Source organism: Ovis canadensis, chromosome 15 (assembly GCF_042477335.2).
Source record: "Ovis canadensis isolate MfBH-ARS-UI-01 breed Bighorn chromosome 15, ARS-UI_OviCan_v2, whole genome shotgun sequence".
NCBI lineage: Eukaryota > Metazoa > Chordata > Mammalia > Artiodactyla > Bovidae > Ovis > Ovis canadensis.
Window position 1 is genome coordinate 51,888,520 of NC_091259.1, and position 16,290 is coordinate 51,904,809.

The 16,290-nt window shown below is 37.9% G+C and overlaps 1 protein-coding gene across 10 annotated transcripts in view; it reads left to right on the forward strand.

Moving 5' to 3' along the window:
- STK33 (serine/threonine kinase 33) overlaps positions 1–16,290 on the forward strand; it is a 199,526-nt gene that overhangs the window by 57,107 nt on the left and 126,129 nt on the right. For 3 of the 10 annotated variants that reach the window (XM_069554488.1, XM_069554487.1, XM_069554492.1), the window contains exon 2: positions 3,559–3,677. The exons of the other annotated variants lie outside the window; for them this stretch is intronic. The gene's annotated coding sequence lies outside the window, so the exon portion shown is untranslated. The remainder of the gene's footprint in view (positions 1–3,558; positions 3,678–16,290) is intronic. 10 annotated transcript variants of the gene reach the window in all.

Sequence of the window (16,290 nt, forward strand, 5' to 3'; positions counted from 1 at the left end):
ATGTTCTTTTCTGAGTATTGCAGATTGCAGTTCTCTAATAATAGCAGTTTTATTTTGGTGGATCATGTGTCACTCAAAACAGCAGAATACCCACTGGACCCACAGCTCACCTAATTGTTTTCAATGGATGGTGATTTAATGTTACAAAGTTGTGTATAGCCATTTCTTATGCCTTAGAGCAGTGGCTCTCAAACATTTTGACCCAGACCTCAGTATGAAAAAATTTACCTTGCTACACACACACACACACACACACACGCACGCACGCATACCTGAACCTAGTTTGAAGAAATAATACCTTTATGACAAGTGTTATACTCTCATATCTTCTTTTATATTTAAATTTAGAATGTTGTGTCCCACAAATGATCTAGTTTGTGAATCATGGCAGTTGTGGTTCTTAAAGTTGGGGAAAGGGGGTATGGTAGATTGTAGACCTTTTGGTACTCTTCTCAGAAGAATGCCCACACACTCACAGACACAAATTTTTATACATGTTTTCAGGAGATGTACAGTCTTTAGTTATAAACATGGACTCCCCAGTTCTAAAAACTTCTATGCTGCATAAAATTTGGAGTTATCTAGCTTTTCAATACATTTCACCCAGCATACTGAATATCATCAACTTTACAGTCCCATCTGCCCTTCCTCCTTTTCTGTTGCTAGGTGTTAATACAGGATTTTAGGCCAGAGAGACCACATAATAAATAATGCTTCCTCTTGTGCATCAAGGTTAAAAGTCTCAGAGGATTCATATTCTTTCTGGGAATGCAGTTGTCTTTGTGGTATTTAGAGACAGTGCACAGTAACTAGAGAGACTTGCTTCAAATATATCAGAAGCCGTTGTGTCCTTTGCAGAGCTGCTCCTTGTCTCTGCATATCAGATGCTTAGCAACTGTAGGCTGATTACCTGCCCACCTTCACTTTAAGTTGAGAAAGTTATTTATTACCAGTTACCTTCCCCAAATAGATGCCAAATAGATGGGGAAGCAATGGAAACAGTGACAGACTTTATTTTGGGGGGCTCCAAAATTACTGCAGATGGTCGCTGCAGCCATGAAATTAAAAGACACTTGCTCCTTGGAAGAAAAGTTATGACCATCCTAGATAGCATATTAAAAAGCAGAGACATTAATTTTCCAACAAAGGTCTGTCTAGTCAAGGCTGTGATTTTTCCAGTGGTCATGTATGGATGTGAGAGTTGGACTATAAAGAAAGCTGAGCACCAAAGAATTAATGCTTTTGAACTGTGGTGTTGGAGAAGACTCTTGAAAGTCCCTTTGACTGCAAAGGAATCCAACCAGTCCATCCTAAAGGAGATCAGTCCTGAATATTCATTGGAAGGACTGATGCTGAAGAACTGACTGACTCATTTGAAAAGACCCTGATGCTGGGAAAGATTGAATGTGGGAGGAGAAGGGGACGACAGAGGATGAAATGGTTGGATAGCATCACCGACTCAACGGATACAAGTTTGAGTAAACTCCAGGAGTTGGTGATGGACAGGGAGTCCTGGCGTGCTGCAGTCCATGGGGTCACAAAGAGTCAAACACAGCTGAGCAACTGAATGAACTGAACCTTCCCCAAGTGTTCTTTGTAATCACCACCTGATATTTCAAATGGAGCCACAGCTTTGTTGTATGTACTTCTGCCCCACCCACTGCTGCTTTCACTTTTCATGCTTTCTACCGTTCCTTCCACAGATGTTTATTGAGTTTTTCCTACATTCCAGGCTTTGTGAATGCAAGGAGTAATACAGGGGTAGGAAAAATCCTATCTGTGTATGCCTGGCCACCCTTGCCTTGCTCCTCTGGGACCTCTGCTATGTGGTCAGTTTTCCCGGGCCACCATCCTTGGGCTTCATGGCAGCCCTGCTGCTAACTTCCTGATTTATTGGGGTTGAGTATTTAACTGTTTCTTGCCCACACTGGAAATTTTCATCTGCAATTTTTTTTCTGCCTGGAACTATAAGCACACACATATATTTTCTTGTGCACTTTTTCTTTTGCCTAGCACCAAAAAAATGCATACTTTCTTTTAAAATAATAATGTAAATATGCAAATTTTAAAATGTCATTTCTGCTGTTGGTATGTTCTGAGTCACTATTTTAGAACTAACATCATGGGAAAATGGTGTTAATGTGCAAAACTCACCCCTAATATTAAGAGGATCTTTGAAAGATGTCTTAATAATGGGGACATTTTCAACTGATAAAATATAGGCTCACAGCATTTGAAACATTATTAGTATTCTTTCATGAGCAGACATCAATCTCAGAAATCTTGTGTACAAGCATGATAAATTTGGTCTGTATTACACTCTGATAAAATATCAAAAGAATTCTATTTACTTCACTTCGTTATGAATGTGAAATATTTATATATTTTTGCAATAACTTCCACAGCAGTTGGAACAAAATCTAATACATTGTTAATGGTGTAGTTAAAAATGTGTGCATTATATCCCTATTTGGTTGCAGTTATCCAACAGTGTTTTTTTTTTTTTTTTTTGAGAAGATTCTTAAAACTCATTTATTTTGTAGTCAGGTTCCACAAGTAAATGCCCATGGTAAACATCTCTAACCAATCATAACATTCTTCCTCACTGAACCTGGACAGTTTCACATCCTCTTCAACATGGTGATGCAGGTGGTGAACTGAGTGCCTGTGAGATGAAAGCTATTTATCATATTTCTTTTGCACTTTAGCCATTAGTGTCAACAGGAGTTACCAAAAGTTCTGAAGTTTGGAAAAGGGAAGCTATAATGAAGTAGAATAATATAGTGGTGTAGTCAAGGGTTGGCAAACTTTGTTGGCAGAGGGCCAGATTTTAGGTAATTTAGGTATTTTTAGGCTTTATGGATCATGGAAGTAGACATAGGCACTATCTAAATGAATGAGCGTGGCTATATTTGAATAAAACTTTATAAAAACCGGCGGCAGGCCAGACTTGGCCAGCAAACCAGTTGCTGTTTTAAATCACTGCTATTCAAAGTCCATCTATGGACAAGTGCTGTGAACACTACCTGTTTGCTTCTTGGAAATGAAGTTTCTTATTCCACACTCTAGACTTACTGAATCAGAATCTCTGGAGATGGTACCCAGGAATCTGCATGTTTACTAGTTGATAAGGTGATTCTGGTGCTCATTAAAGTTTGAGATCCTCTAGTTTTATATGGCACTTCTTTCAAAGTTACATAGGGCTCAAGTATGAAACTACCCAATGCATTTAATTAATGGCTGATCTTTAATCACTTTTCCTATCTTTCTATGGCGTTTGATCTACTCAAGCTTTATACTTCTTTTTGGGTCATGACTGGGAATTCATGTTCTGCTAGAAAATTACTGATTTCCTCTAGGGTTCAGATTTTTTGCTGTGGTGGCTCTAAAACATTTCTGCAATTTTTAAAACAGTTCTGTTAAGGCTTGGATTTATGTTCACTCCCTTTGGATCTAGGTAGGATTATGGTTACTTCAGCCAATAGAATATGGTGGTGATACTATGTAACTTCCAAGGCTGGTTCAGAAAAGGTCACGCACCTTTTATCCCGTTCTCAGGGGGTCTTTCTCTGGGAGAAGTCTGCTGCCAAATAAGAAGTCTGATGGCTCTGAGCCCGCTGTTCAGGAGAGGCCATGTGTAAGCTCCTAGCTATCCACCAGCATCTATTGCCCTCCAGGTGAGTGAGCCATGCTGGACACATTATCTAGTTGAACTTTCAGATGATGACAACTCAGCTGGCATATCAGGGCAGTCACAGGAAAGACTCTAGCCTAGATGAGCCTTCCCTGACTGATAAAATTTGTGAGCATAATAAAATAATTATTGCTTTAAGCCACTGATTTTGGGGTACTTTGTTATGCAATAATTGTGACTAAGAAAATTACTGTAGAATTGGAAGTATTATTGTTTTATAATTATTTTAATGACTTTCTCATCTGTGCTTATGATTTCTTTTATACTCTGAATCTTTTATATGTATATATATTTTTCCTCTGTTTCTTTTCTATTACAGTTTATTACTAGATATTAAATATAGTTCCTTGTGCTATACAGTAGGTCCTTGCTGTTTATCTGTTTTACATAGGGTGGCATGCATCCATTAACCTCATACTCCCAATATATCCCTCCCCACCTTCCCCTTAGCCATAATTTTTTTCCTATGCCTGTGAGTCTGTTTATTTTGTAAATAAGTTCGTTTGTATCACTTTTTTAGATTCCACATGTAAGCGATCCATATAATATCTGTCTTCGTCTGACTTACTTCACTTAGTATAATAAGCTCTGTATCCATTCAAGTTGCTGCAAATGCAACTTTATTCTTTTTTACGGCTGAGCAGCCATTGTGATGTATGCACCACATCTTCTTTATCGGTTCATCTGTTGGTGGACACTGAGGTGCGTCTATGTCTTGACTGTTGTAAATAGTTCCACTTTGAACATGGGTATGTATGTATCTTTTTGAATTAGAACTTTCATGTTTTCCAGATATATGCCCAGGAGTGGGATTTCTGGATCATATGGCAACTCTATTTTTAGCTTTTCAAGACACCTCCATACTGTTTTCCATAGTGACTGTACCAGTTTACATTCCCACCAACAGTGTAAGAAGGTTCTCTTTTCTCTGTATTCTCTCCAGCATTTGTTATTTGTAGACTTTTTGATGATGGCCATTTGGACTGGAGTGAGGTGGTAACTTGTAGTTTTGATTTGGATTTCTCTAATCATTAGCAACAAAGGTCCGTCTAGTCAAGGCTATGGTTTTTCCAGTGGTCATGTATGGATGTGAGAGTTGGACTGTGAAGAAAGCTGAGCACCGAAGAATTGATGCTTTTGAACTGTGGTTTTGGAGAAGAGCGCCACAGTGCTCTTGCGAGTCCCTTGGACTGCAAGGAGATCCAACCAGTCCATCCTAAAGGAGACCAGTCCTGGGTTTTCATTGGAAGGACTGATGCTGAGGCTGAAACTGCAGTATTTTGGCCACCTCATGTGAAGAATACACTCACTGGAAAAGACACTGATGCTGGGAGGGGTTGGGGGCAGGAGGAGAAGGGGACAACAGAGGATGAGATGGCTGGATGGCATCACTGACTCGGTGCACATGAGTTTGGGTGAACTCCGGGAGTTGGTGATGGATAGGGAGGCCTGACGTGCTGTGATTCATGGGGTTGCAAAAAGTCAGACACGACTGAGTGACTGAACTGAACTGAATGATTAGCGATGTTGAGCATCTTTTCATATGCCTTTTGATCATCTGTATGTCTTCTTTGGAAAAATATCTAGTTAGGTCTTCTGCCCATTTTTTTATTGTTATTGAGCTGTTTGTGTATTTTAAAAATTAAGCCCTTGTTGGTCTTATCATTTGCAAAATATTTTCTCCCAGTCCATAGGTTATCTTTTCATTTTGTTTATGATTTCCTTTGGTGTGCAGAAACTTGTAAGTTCGATTAGATCTCATTAAAAAAATTTTTTTTGCTTTTTCTATTACCTTGGGATACTGACCTAGGAAAACATCACTATGATTTATGTTGGAAAATGTTTTACCTATGTTCTTTTCTAGGAGTTTTATGGTTTCATGGCTTATATTTACATCTTTAAGCTAATTTGAGCTTACTTTTGTGTATGGTGTGAGGCATGAGATGGTGGATAGTATCACCGACTTGATGGACATAAGTTTGAGCAAGCTCCAAAAGTTGGTGATGGACAGGGAGGCCTGGCGTGCTGCAGTCCATGGGGTTGCAAAGAGTTGGACACAACTAAGCAACTGAAATGAGCTGAGCTGATGATGTGAGGGAGTGATCTAACTTCATTGATTTACATGTGGCTATCCAACTTTCCCAACACCACTATCTTATCTCTTTTGTATATCATAGCATCCTTTGTTGAATATTAATTGACCAGAGGTGTGTGGGTTTATTCCTGGGCTCTCTAGTCTGTTCCATTGATCTATATATCTGTTTTTGTGACAATACTGTGCTGTTTTGACTACCATAGCATTGTAGTATTATCTGAAGTCTGGAAACATTATGCCTCCAGCTTTGTTTTTTCATCAGAAAAAACATTTCATCAGAATTGCCAAAGCAGTTCTAGTCTTTTGTCATTCTGTATACATCTTAGGATTACTTGTTCCAGTTCTGTGACAAATATTATTTGATAGGAATCATGTTAAATCTGTATATTGTTTTGGGTAGTGTGGCCATTTTAACTAAATTATTCTAGTCCAAGAACAAGGGATATCTTTCTGCTTCCTTGAATCATCTTTGATATCCTTTATCATTGTTTGATTCTCTGTGTATAAGTCTTTCACCTCCTTGGTTAGGTTTATTCTTAGGTATTTGTGTGATTTTAAATGAGGCTGTTTTTATTCTTTCTGATATTTCATTGTTAGTATAAAGAAATGCAACAGATTTCTGTATATTAATCTTGTATCCTGATACCTTGCTGAATTCATTTATCAGTTCTAATAGTTTTTTATAGAGTATCATGTCATCTTCATGTAAGGATAATTTTACCTCTTCTCTTCCAATTTGGACACTTTTTATTTCTTGTCTAATTGCTGTGACTAGGACTTCCCGTGCAATGTCAAGTAGAAATGGTAAGAGTGGGCATCCTTTTCTTGTTACAGAATTTAGTGGGAAGGCTTTCAGCTTTTCACTATTGAGTATTATGTTGGCTGTGGGTTTGTCAGAAATGGCTCCTGTTATTTTGAGATATGTTCCCTCTATACCCAGTTTTGGTAGAGTATTAATATTTATCATGAATGGATGGCTAATTTTATCAGATGCTGTTTCATTGTCTATTGAGATGAACAAACAAAACCTAAAGTCAGCAGAAGGAAGGCAATAAGAAAGATCAGAGAGTAAATAAATAAAATAAAGTTTAAAAAGATAGAAAAAAATCAATAAAACCAAGAGCTTTTTTTTTGAAAGGAAAAGCAAAATAGACAAACCTCTGGCCAGGCTCACCAATAAGAGTGGACCCAAATAAAATAAAAAATGAAAGAGGAGAAATTACAGCCAATATCACAGAAATAAAAAATACCATAAGAAAATATTATGAACAGTTATATGCCAACAAAGTGGACAATGTAGAAGAAATGTTTCTGGAAGCATACAGTCTGCTAAAACTGAATCTAGAAGAAACAGATAATTTGAACAGACCAATGACTAGAAGAGAAATATAATTTGTGAAAAACAAACCAAACCAAAAAAAAAAAAAAACAACTCCCTGCAAACAAGAGTCCAGGACTATATGTTTTCACAGGGAGATTCTACCAAATATAGAAAGAAGAACATATACCTTTCTCAAACTCTTCCAGAAGATTGAAGAGGAGGGGACATACCCAAAGTCATTCTATGAAGCCATCATTACCGTGATACTAAAAGCAGACAAAGATACTATCAAAAAAGAAAATTACAGGTCAATATTTTTGAAGACTATAGATGCAAAAAATCCTTAGCAAAATATTAGCAGATTGAATCCAACAACACATAAAAAAGATCATACACCATGATCAAGTTGAATCATATATATATTTTGATTTTCTTTATTTCTTTATCTTATTAATCATGTTAAAGAATCAGTTTTTAGATTTATTCATTTTCTATTTGAGATTTGTTTTATTAATTGAAGCTTTACTCTTTTCATCTTTTCTTTCTGCTTTCTATTTATTTGTTCTTTTCCTAGTTGCTAAATGTGAACACTAATTTTCTTTTTCATTTTTCTTCTTTTATAAGAAAAGCATTTGAAGCCATATAATTTCTTCTGACTATAACTTTCACTGTTCCCCATAATTTGGTAGGAAACATTTTGCTGTTCATAGTTTTCTTGAGAGTTTGTAATTTCAATATTGTTTTTCCTTTTATCAAAGCATTTTGGAAAATATTTCTAAATTTCCAAATAGTTTTTTCCTTTACTAAGGGAGGAAAGGGTCTTTCATTTATCCAACATATATAATAAGTACATATTTCTCTACTACTACAAGAAAATAATATTCTGTTTTCCACACCAAGACCCTCTCTTCTTCCTTTACCACTGAGTTTGTCTTTTCCTTTAGGATGCTTTTAATTCCTGATACCCCACATGAGAAGTTTAAATACTTTTCCTTCTACTGTCTCCACAGGCCTGTCTTCTCAAACCTAAGTTGCATTAACAAAAAATAGTTTAGTAAGTTGTTTCAGCCCATGATTAGTTTTTTATTCTTTGCTTAGTGTTTCAAGGTACCTTGATGCTCCCCACGTTCTTGTCTCCTTGGATGCAAAGGCTTTCTTCCATCCTAGGGAGCAGGAGGGACATAGCACACTTCTTTAATCCCCACTTTCACTGGCCTCAGGACCTAGGGGAAAATACTTAATAAATAAATAAATAATGTACTTATTTTAATTCTGTCCCAATTTTGTATATATTTTATGGTTCAGATGTTCTGTTTAGACTGTTGATTTCATTGACAATTTTGGAATGAAATATTCCTGTAAATATAAAGAAAGGAAATCAACTGCAGCTAACAACAGAATTTCAGAAAAAAAATCTGCCTCATTGACTACGGATCACAACAAACTGTAGAAAATTCTTAAAGTGATGAGAATACCAAATCACCTTAACTGCCTCCTGAGAAACCTGTATACAGGTCAAGAAACAACAGTTAGAACCGGACATGGAACAATGGCCTGGTTCAAAATTGGGAAAGGAGTATGGCAAGGCTGTATATTGTCACCCTGATTATTTAACTTCTGTGCAGAGTACATCATGCAAAATGCTGGACTGCATGAAGCACAAGCTGGAATCAAGATTGCAGGAAGAAATATCAACAACCTCAGATATGCAGATAATACCACTCTAATGACAGAAAGTGAAGAGTAACTAAAAAGCCTCTTGATGAAGGTGAAAGAGGAGAGTGAAAAAGCTGGCTTAAAACTGAACATTCAAAAAATGAGGATCATGGCATTTGGTCCCATCACTTTACATTAAATAGATGGGGAAACAATGGAAACAGTGACAGACTTTATTTACATGGGCTCCAAAATCACTGCAGATGGTGACTGCAGCCATGAAATTAAAGGATGCTTGCTCCTTGGAAGAAAAACTGTGACAAACCTAGACAGTGTATTAAGAAGCAGAGTTTTGTTTTCTTGTTTCAAAGGTGTATCAACTAATTGTTATTTGTTAAATGTGATCTAAAATTTAATAAACCATAATTTGGGTTTGATAAATTAGTTTTTGATTACCTAAGTTGAAAGAGCCGTCTTGTGTTTTATATCTTTCCATCTTGTATTTTATACCTTTGTTTTCTGTCTTGCATGGAAACTATTTGTATATATGCCATATTATTTCTTTTTAGATTGAAATGATCTAGGACTTTACTATTTTGTTTCTTTTATAAGGCTCATAATTCCTCACAGATAGTAGAATTTGATATTATTATTCAATAAATGATTGAATAAATGGATATAATTACCATTGTGATAATATTAATAGTAAAGTGATTATAGTTATGATCATAAATTTACCATGGTAACTTTTTATTATTATATAGACTATATATTTTTGGATATAATTGAAATATAGTATATAGTACATACAAAGCTGAATTCTGTTCATCTGTGAATCTCATATTCATCTGTGAATCTCATATTTAGATACTGGATAGCTCTTTCAGCATCTGGATATGGCAAAATCAATGACTTAAGCAGTAATTTACCCATTTAATGCAGATTAAACATGTTTATGTGATAAGTTATTACTTCTCCTTTTGTCTTTCCAAAGCATATAGAACAGATTTGGGCCAAGTTTTGAAGCTGTTTTGCATGCGTGTGCTAAGTCGCTTCAGTCATGTCCAGCTCTTTGCGACCCTATGGACTGTAGCCTACCAGGCTCCTCTGTGCATGGGATTCTCAAGGCAAGGATACTGGAGTGGGTTGCCATGCTCTCCCCCAGGGGACCTTCCTGACCCAGGGATCAGACCTGTGGCTCCTGTAGCTCCTGCATTGCAGGCAGATTCTTTTCCTGCTGAGCCACTCGGGAAGCCCATGAAGCTGCTTACCAATGCCATATAGTGGTGGGGTAGTGGGGAAACTGTGTGGCAGACTTAAGGTAAAACTGGGGCTTGGAGAACACCTGAGCACCTTGGAAATGTAAGTAGAGGTAAAGGCAGGTGCTCTGAACAGTGAGTGGACTAGTGACAGGGCATTGAGAACTCTGTGGTGTTTGGCGCTTATCCTAGAAGAGAGTAAAGGGACAAGAGAAACAACATTGTCTAATTAACAAATCAGATAACACCTGTCAAGTTTATGTCTAAGCTTTGCCATTAGTTAGTGTATTGAATATTTTAACAGCTTGTCTTCCACCCACATTGGGAAAATAGTAGTATAAAGGAGACTCAGTTCAGTTCAGTCACTCAGTCGTGTCTGACTCTTTGCGACCCCATGAATCGCAGCATGCCAGGCCTCCCTGTCCATCACCAACTCCCGGAGTTTACTTAAACTCATGTCTATCAAGTCGGTGATGCCATCCAGCCATCTCATACTCTGTCGTCCTTTTCTCCTCTTGCCCCCAATCCCAGCGTCAGGGTCTTTTTAAATGAGTCAACTCTTCGCATGAGGTGGCCAAAGTATTGGAGCTTCAGCTTTAGCATCAGTCCCTCCAATGAACACCCAGGACTGATCTCCTTTAGGATGGACTGGTTGGATCTCCTTGCAGTCCAATGGACTCTCAAGAATCTTTTCCAACACTACAATTCAAAAGCATCAATTCTTTGGTGCTCAGCTTTCTTCATAGTCCAACTCTGACATCCATACATGACCACTGGAAAAACCATAACCTTGACTAGATGGACCTTTGTTGGCAAAGTAATGTCTCTGCTTTTTAATATGCTATCTAGGTTGGTCATAACTTTCCTTCTAAGGAGTAAGCGTCTTTTAATTTCATGGCTGCAGTCACCATCTGCAGTGATTTTGGAGCCCCCCCAAATAGTCTTGACACTGTTTCCACTGTTCCCCATCTATTTCCCATGAACTGATGGGACCTGTTGCCATGATTTTCATTTTCTGAATGTTGAGCTTCAAGCCAACTTTTTCACTCTCCTCTTTCACTTTCATCGAGAGGCTCTTTAGTTCCTCTTCACTTTCTGCCATAAGGGTGGTGTCATCTGCATATCTGAGGTGATTGATATTTCTCCTGGCAATCTTGATTCCAGCTTGTGCTTCTTCCAGCCCAGCGTTTCTCATGATGTACTCTGCATATAAGTTAAATAAGCAGGGTGACAATATATAGCCTTGATGTACTCCTATTGGAACCAGTCTGTTGTTCCATGTCCAGTTCTAACTGTTGCTTCCTGACCTGCATACACATTTCTCAAGAGGCAAGTCAGGTGGTCTAGCATTCCCATCTCTTGAAGAATTTTCCACATTTTATTGTGATCCACACAGTCAAAGGCTTTGGCATAATCAATAAAGCAGAAATAGATGTTTTTCTGGAACTCTCTTCCTTTTTCCTTGATCCAGCAGATGTTGGCAATTTGATCTCTGGTTCCTCTGCCTTTTCTAAAACCAGCTTAAACATCTGGAAGTTCACGGTTCATGTATTACTGAAGCCTGGCTTGGAGAATTTTGAGCATTACTTTACTAGCGTGTGAGATGAGTGCAATTGTGTGGTAGTTTGAGCATTCTTTGGCATTGCCTTTCTTTGGGATTGGAATGAAAACTGACTTTTTCCAGTCCTGTGGCCACTGCTGAGTTTTCCAAATTTGCTGGCATATTGAGTGCAGCACTTTCACAGCATCATCTTTCAGGATTTGAAACAGCTCAACTGGAATTCCATCACCTCCACTGGAATTCCATCACCTCCACTAGCTTTGTTTGTAGTGATGCTTTCTAAGGCCCACTTGACTTCACATTCTAGGATGTCTGGCTCTAGATGAGTGATCATACCATTGTGATTATCTGGGTCATGAAGATCTTTTTTGTACAGTTCTTCTGTGTATTCTTGCCACCTCTTCTTAATATCTTCTGCTTCTGTTAGGTCCATACCATTTCTGTCCTTTATCGAGCCCATCTTTGCATGAAATGTTCCCTTGGTATCTCTAATTTTCTTGAAGAGATCTCTAGTCTTTCCCATTCTGTTGTTTCCCTCTATTTCTTTGCATTGATCACCGAAGAACGCTCTCTTTTCTCTCCTTGCTATTTGGAACTCTGCATTCAGATACTTATATCTTTCCTTTTCTCCTTTGCTTTTTGCTTCTCTTCTTTTCACAGCTATTTGTAAGGCCTCCTCAGACAGCCATTTTGGTTTTTTGCATTTCTTTTTCTTGGGGATGGTCATGATCCCTGTTTCCTGTACAGTGTCACAAACCTCATTCCATAGTTCATCAGGCACTCTGTCTATCAGATCTAGTCCCTTAAATCTATTTCTCACTTTCACTGTATAATCATAAGGGATTTGATTTAGGTCATACCTGAATGGTCTAGTGGTTTCCCCTGCTTTCTTCAATTTAATTCTGAATTTGGCAATAAAGAGTTCACAATCTGAGCCACAGTCAGCTGGTCTTGTTTTTGTTGACTGTATAGAGCGTCTCCATCTTTGGCTGCAAAGAATATAATCAGTCTGATTTCAGTGTTGGCCATCTGGTGATGTCCATGTGTAGAGTCTTCTCTTGTGTTGTTGGAAGAGGGTGTTTACTATGACCAGTGTGTTCTCTTGGCAAAACTCTATTAGTCTTTGCCCTGCTTCATTCCGCATTCCAAGGCCAAATTCGCCTGTTACTCCAGGTGTTTCTTGACTTCCTACTTTTGCATTCCAGTCCCCTATAATGAAGAGGACATCTTTTTTAGGTGTTAGTTCTAAAAGGTCTTATAGGTCTTCATTGAACAGTTCAACTTCAGCTTCTTCAGTGTTACTGGTTGGGTCATAGGCTTGAATTACCGTCATATTAAAAGGAGACTAACTGTCACCAATTCTTAATTCCTAGTGTTTGAATTTCCATTCAAGTCCATAGTTGTATGCAGTGGATCCTAGGTGACCCAGTCAACTTATTATTTTTTTGTGTGTTCCCACAATACCAACCTTTATTGAGCACTTAATTCATTCTCCTTTGTGTTAAAATTCAGTTCATTTCAGTTCAGTCACTCAGTCATGTCCGACTATTTGCAATCCCATGGACTGCAGAAAGCCAGGCCTCCCTGTCCATCATCAACTCCTGTAGTTTACTCAGACTCATGCCCGTTGAGTCAGTGATGCCATCCAACCATCTCATCCTCTCTCATCCCCTTCTCCCGCCTTCAATCTTTCCCAGCATCAGGGTCTTTTCGAATGACTCAACTCTTCACATCAGGTGGCCAAAGTATTGGAAAGTGTTAAAATTAGTAGGTCACATGTCCAGATTTGTATTTTTCAATGCCAATTTGGTCAAACTTTGGACTATGACTATTACTGGGTGGGAAAATCAATTTAGTAGAGTGATAATAGGGTGATGTGACAAGAGTTTTTAAAAATTGGGAATAGAATAGATAAGAATAACAAATAGAGTATATTGTAAATATTAAGGGTGTTTTCAATTAATAGTCAATTTCATTGTGTATACACATGTGTATTAGTTCTTAATGTGAAAGTATTCTTTGCTATTATGGGTTTGACATGGATATGCATTATCTTTCCTCCTTCACTGTTACCTTTACCTTTCTCTTTACCACAGAACTTACCAATGAATAGATAGAACTTATCAAAGAATCTTTTCTGGGCATAAGGTGAAGCATTTGGTCATGATTTAGACTCATTCCCTGTTCCATTACCCTACAATGTGTATTGAGGGCTTATAATTCATTAGGCACTAGTGTAAGCATTTAATCCTCATAATAACCTATGAAATGTGCTCTATTATCCCAAGTTATTGATGAGGAAACTAAAGTACAAAAGTAGATTAAGTAGATTAAAAACACAAATTTAATAAGTGCCCAAGACTTGAACCTAGGCAGTCCATGATGTAATGCAAAGAATATAGCATTGTTCACCGGCAGAGAGCTAAGCTAGAGGGTTAGTTGGCCTAGGGTTTTGCTAAGGCTCTTTCTTGGGGTAAGGCTGCCGGAGAAAAGACTGCACATAGTCTTTTTTTGTATGACTGGGCCCTGAAATTAGGTAAAACTATAAGATAGACTGAATTCTTGCTTTTTAATTAATATTTTGATGCCTTGTGGACGGAGCTTGAGATAAGTGGCCAAATGTCTTGCCTTTTAAGAATTCATATTTAGTCTGCCCCCATCAAGTTACTTAATTTAATCTTGGCAACTTTTCAGGGACAACTTAATATTTGAAAGTTTTACCAGTTTAAAGTGTTTTACTCCATGGTTGCACAACCATCACTACCTTATAATTCTAGAACATCTTCGTCCCCCAGAGAACCTCATACCGATTAGTAATCACATCACATTGCCACCTTTTCCCCTTTCCCTGGGTCCTGACCATACGCTATTCTACTTTCTATCTGTATGGATTTGCCTCTTCTGGACATTTCTTATCAATAGAGTCATTTAATATATAGTCTTTGAATCTGGCTTCTTTAATTTATCATTTTATTTTCAAGGTTAATCCACATTGTACATGTATCAGTGGCTGAATTTTATATATATATATATATATATATATATATCACATACCACATATTGTTTATTCATCAGTTGATAGATATTTAGATTGTTTCTAACTTTTCTAGCACTGTCAATAGTGCTGCTTTGTTCCATTATGTATAAGTTTTGTGTAATATGTTTTCAGTTCTCCTGGATCTATACCTAAGAGTTGTTGGGTGATATGGTGACTCTTTCCTGAAGAGATCTCTGGTCTTTCCCCTTTTGTTATTTTCTTCTAATACTAAGCAGTATTCACTGAAGAAGGACTTCTTGTCTCTTCTAGCTATTTTTTGGAATTCTGTATTAATTGGATGTACCTTTCCCCCTCTCCTTTGCTTTTTGCTTCTCTTTGTTCTTCTGCTATTTGTAAAGCCCCCTCGATAATCACTTTTCCTTCTTGCTTTTCTTTTTCTTTGGGATGGTTTTGTTCGCTGCCTCCTGTATAATACCATGGACCTCTGTTGTAGTTCTTTGGGCACACTGTTAACTAGATCTAGTCCCTCGGATTAGTTTGTTACCTCTACTGTGCATTCATATGGGATTTAAGTCATACCTGGCTGGCCTATTGTTTTTCCCAGTTTTCTTTAGTGTAAGCCTGAATTTTGCTATGAGAAGCTGATGATCTGAGCCACAGTCAGCTGCAGGTCCTGTTTTTGCTGACTGTATTCAGCTTCTCCATCTTCGGCTACAAAAAAAAATTGGAAACATCATAGGAGCATTCCACCCAAAGATGGGCACAATAAAGGATAAACATGGTAGCGATCTAGTAGACACTGAAGAGATCAAGAAGAGATGGAAAGAAGACATGAAAGAACTGTATAGAAAGATCTTAACGAACCAGATTACTACGATGGTGTGGTTAGTCACCCAGAGCCGGACATTCTGGAGTGTGAAGTCAAGTGGGCCTTAAGTAGCATGGCTGTTAATAAAGCTAGTGGATATGATGAAATTCTAGCAGAACTATTCAGATCCCTAAAGGATGATGTCATCAAAGTTTTGTATTCATAATGTCAGAAAATCTGGAAGACCCAGCAGTGGCCACAGGACTGAAAAAGATCAGTCCTCATTCCAATTCCTGAGAATGGTAGTACCAAAGAGTGTGCTAATCAGTGGACAGTTGCACTCATCTCCCATGCTAATAAGGTCATGCTTAAAATCTTGCATGCTAGGCTTCAGCAGTATGTGAACCAAGAAATTCCAGATGGCCAAACTGGGTTTAGAAAAGAAAGAGAAACCAGAGATCAAATTGCCAACATTCGCTGGATTATAGAGAAAGTAAGAGAATTTCAGAAAAATATCTATTTCTGTTTCATCGACTATGCTTAGAGCCTTTGTGTGGATCGTGACAAACTAGAAAGCTCTTAGAGAGATGGGAGTGCCCAGACCGTCTTACCTGTCCACTGAGAAATCCGTATGCAGGTCAAGAAGCAACAGTTAGAACTCTGTATGAAACAACTGATTGGCCCAAGATTGAGAAAGGAGTACAACAGGGCTGTCTGCTGTCACTCTGTTTGTTTAATTTATACGCTCAGCACATCATGAGAAATGTCAGGCTGGATGAGTTACAAGCTGGAATCAAGATAGGCAGGAGAAACATCAACAACCTCAGATATGCAGATGTTACCACTCTCTAATGGCAAAAATCAAAGAGCAACTAAAGAGCCTCTTGATGAGGGTGAA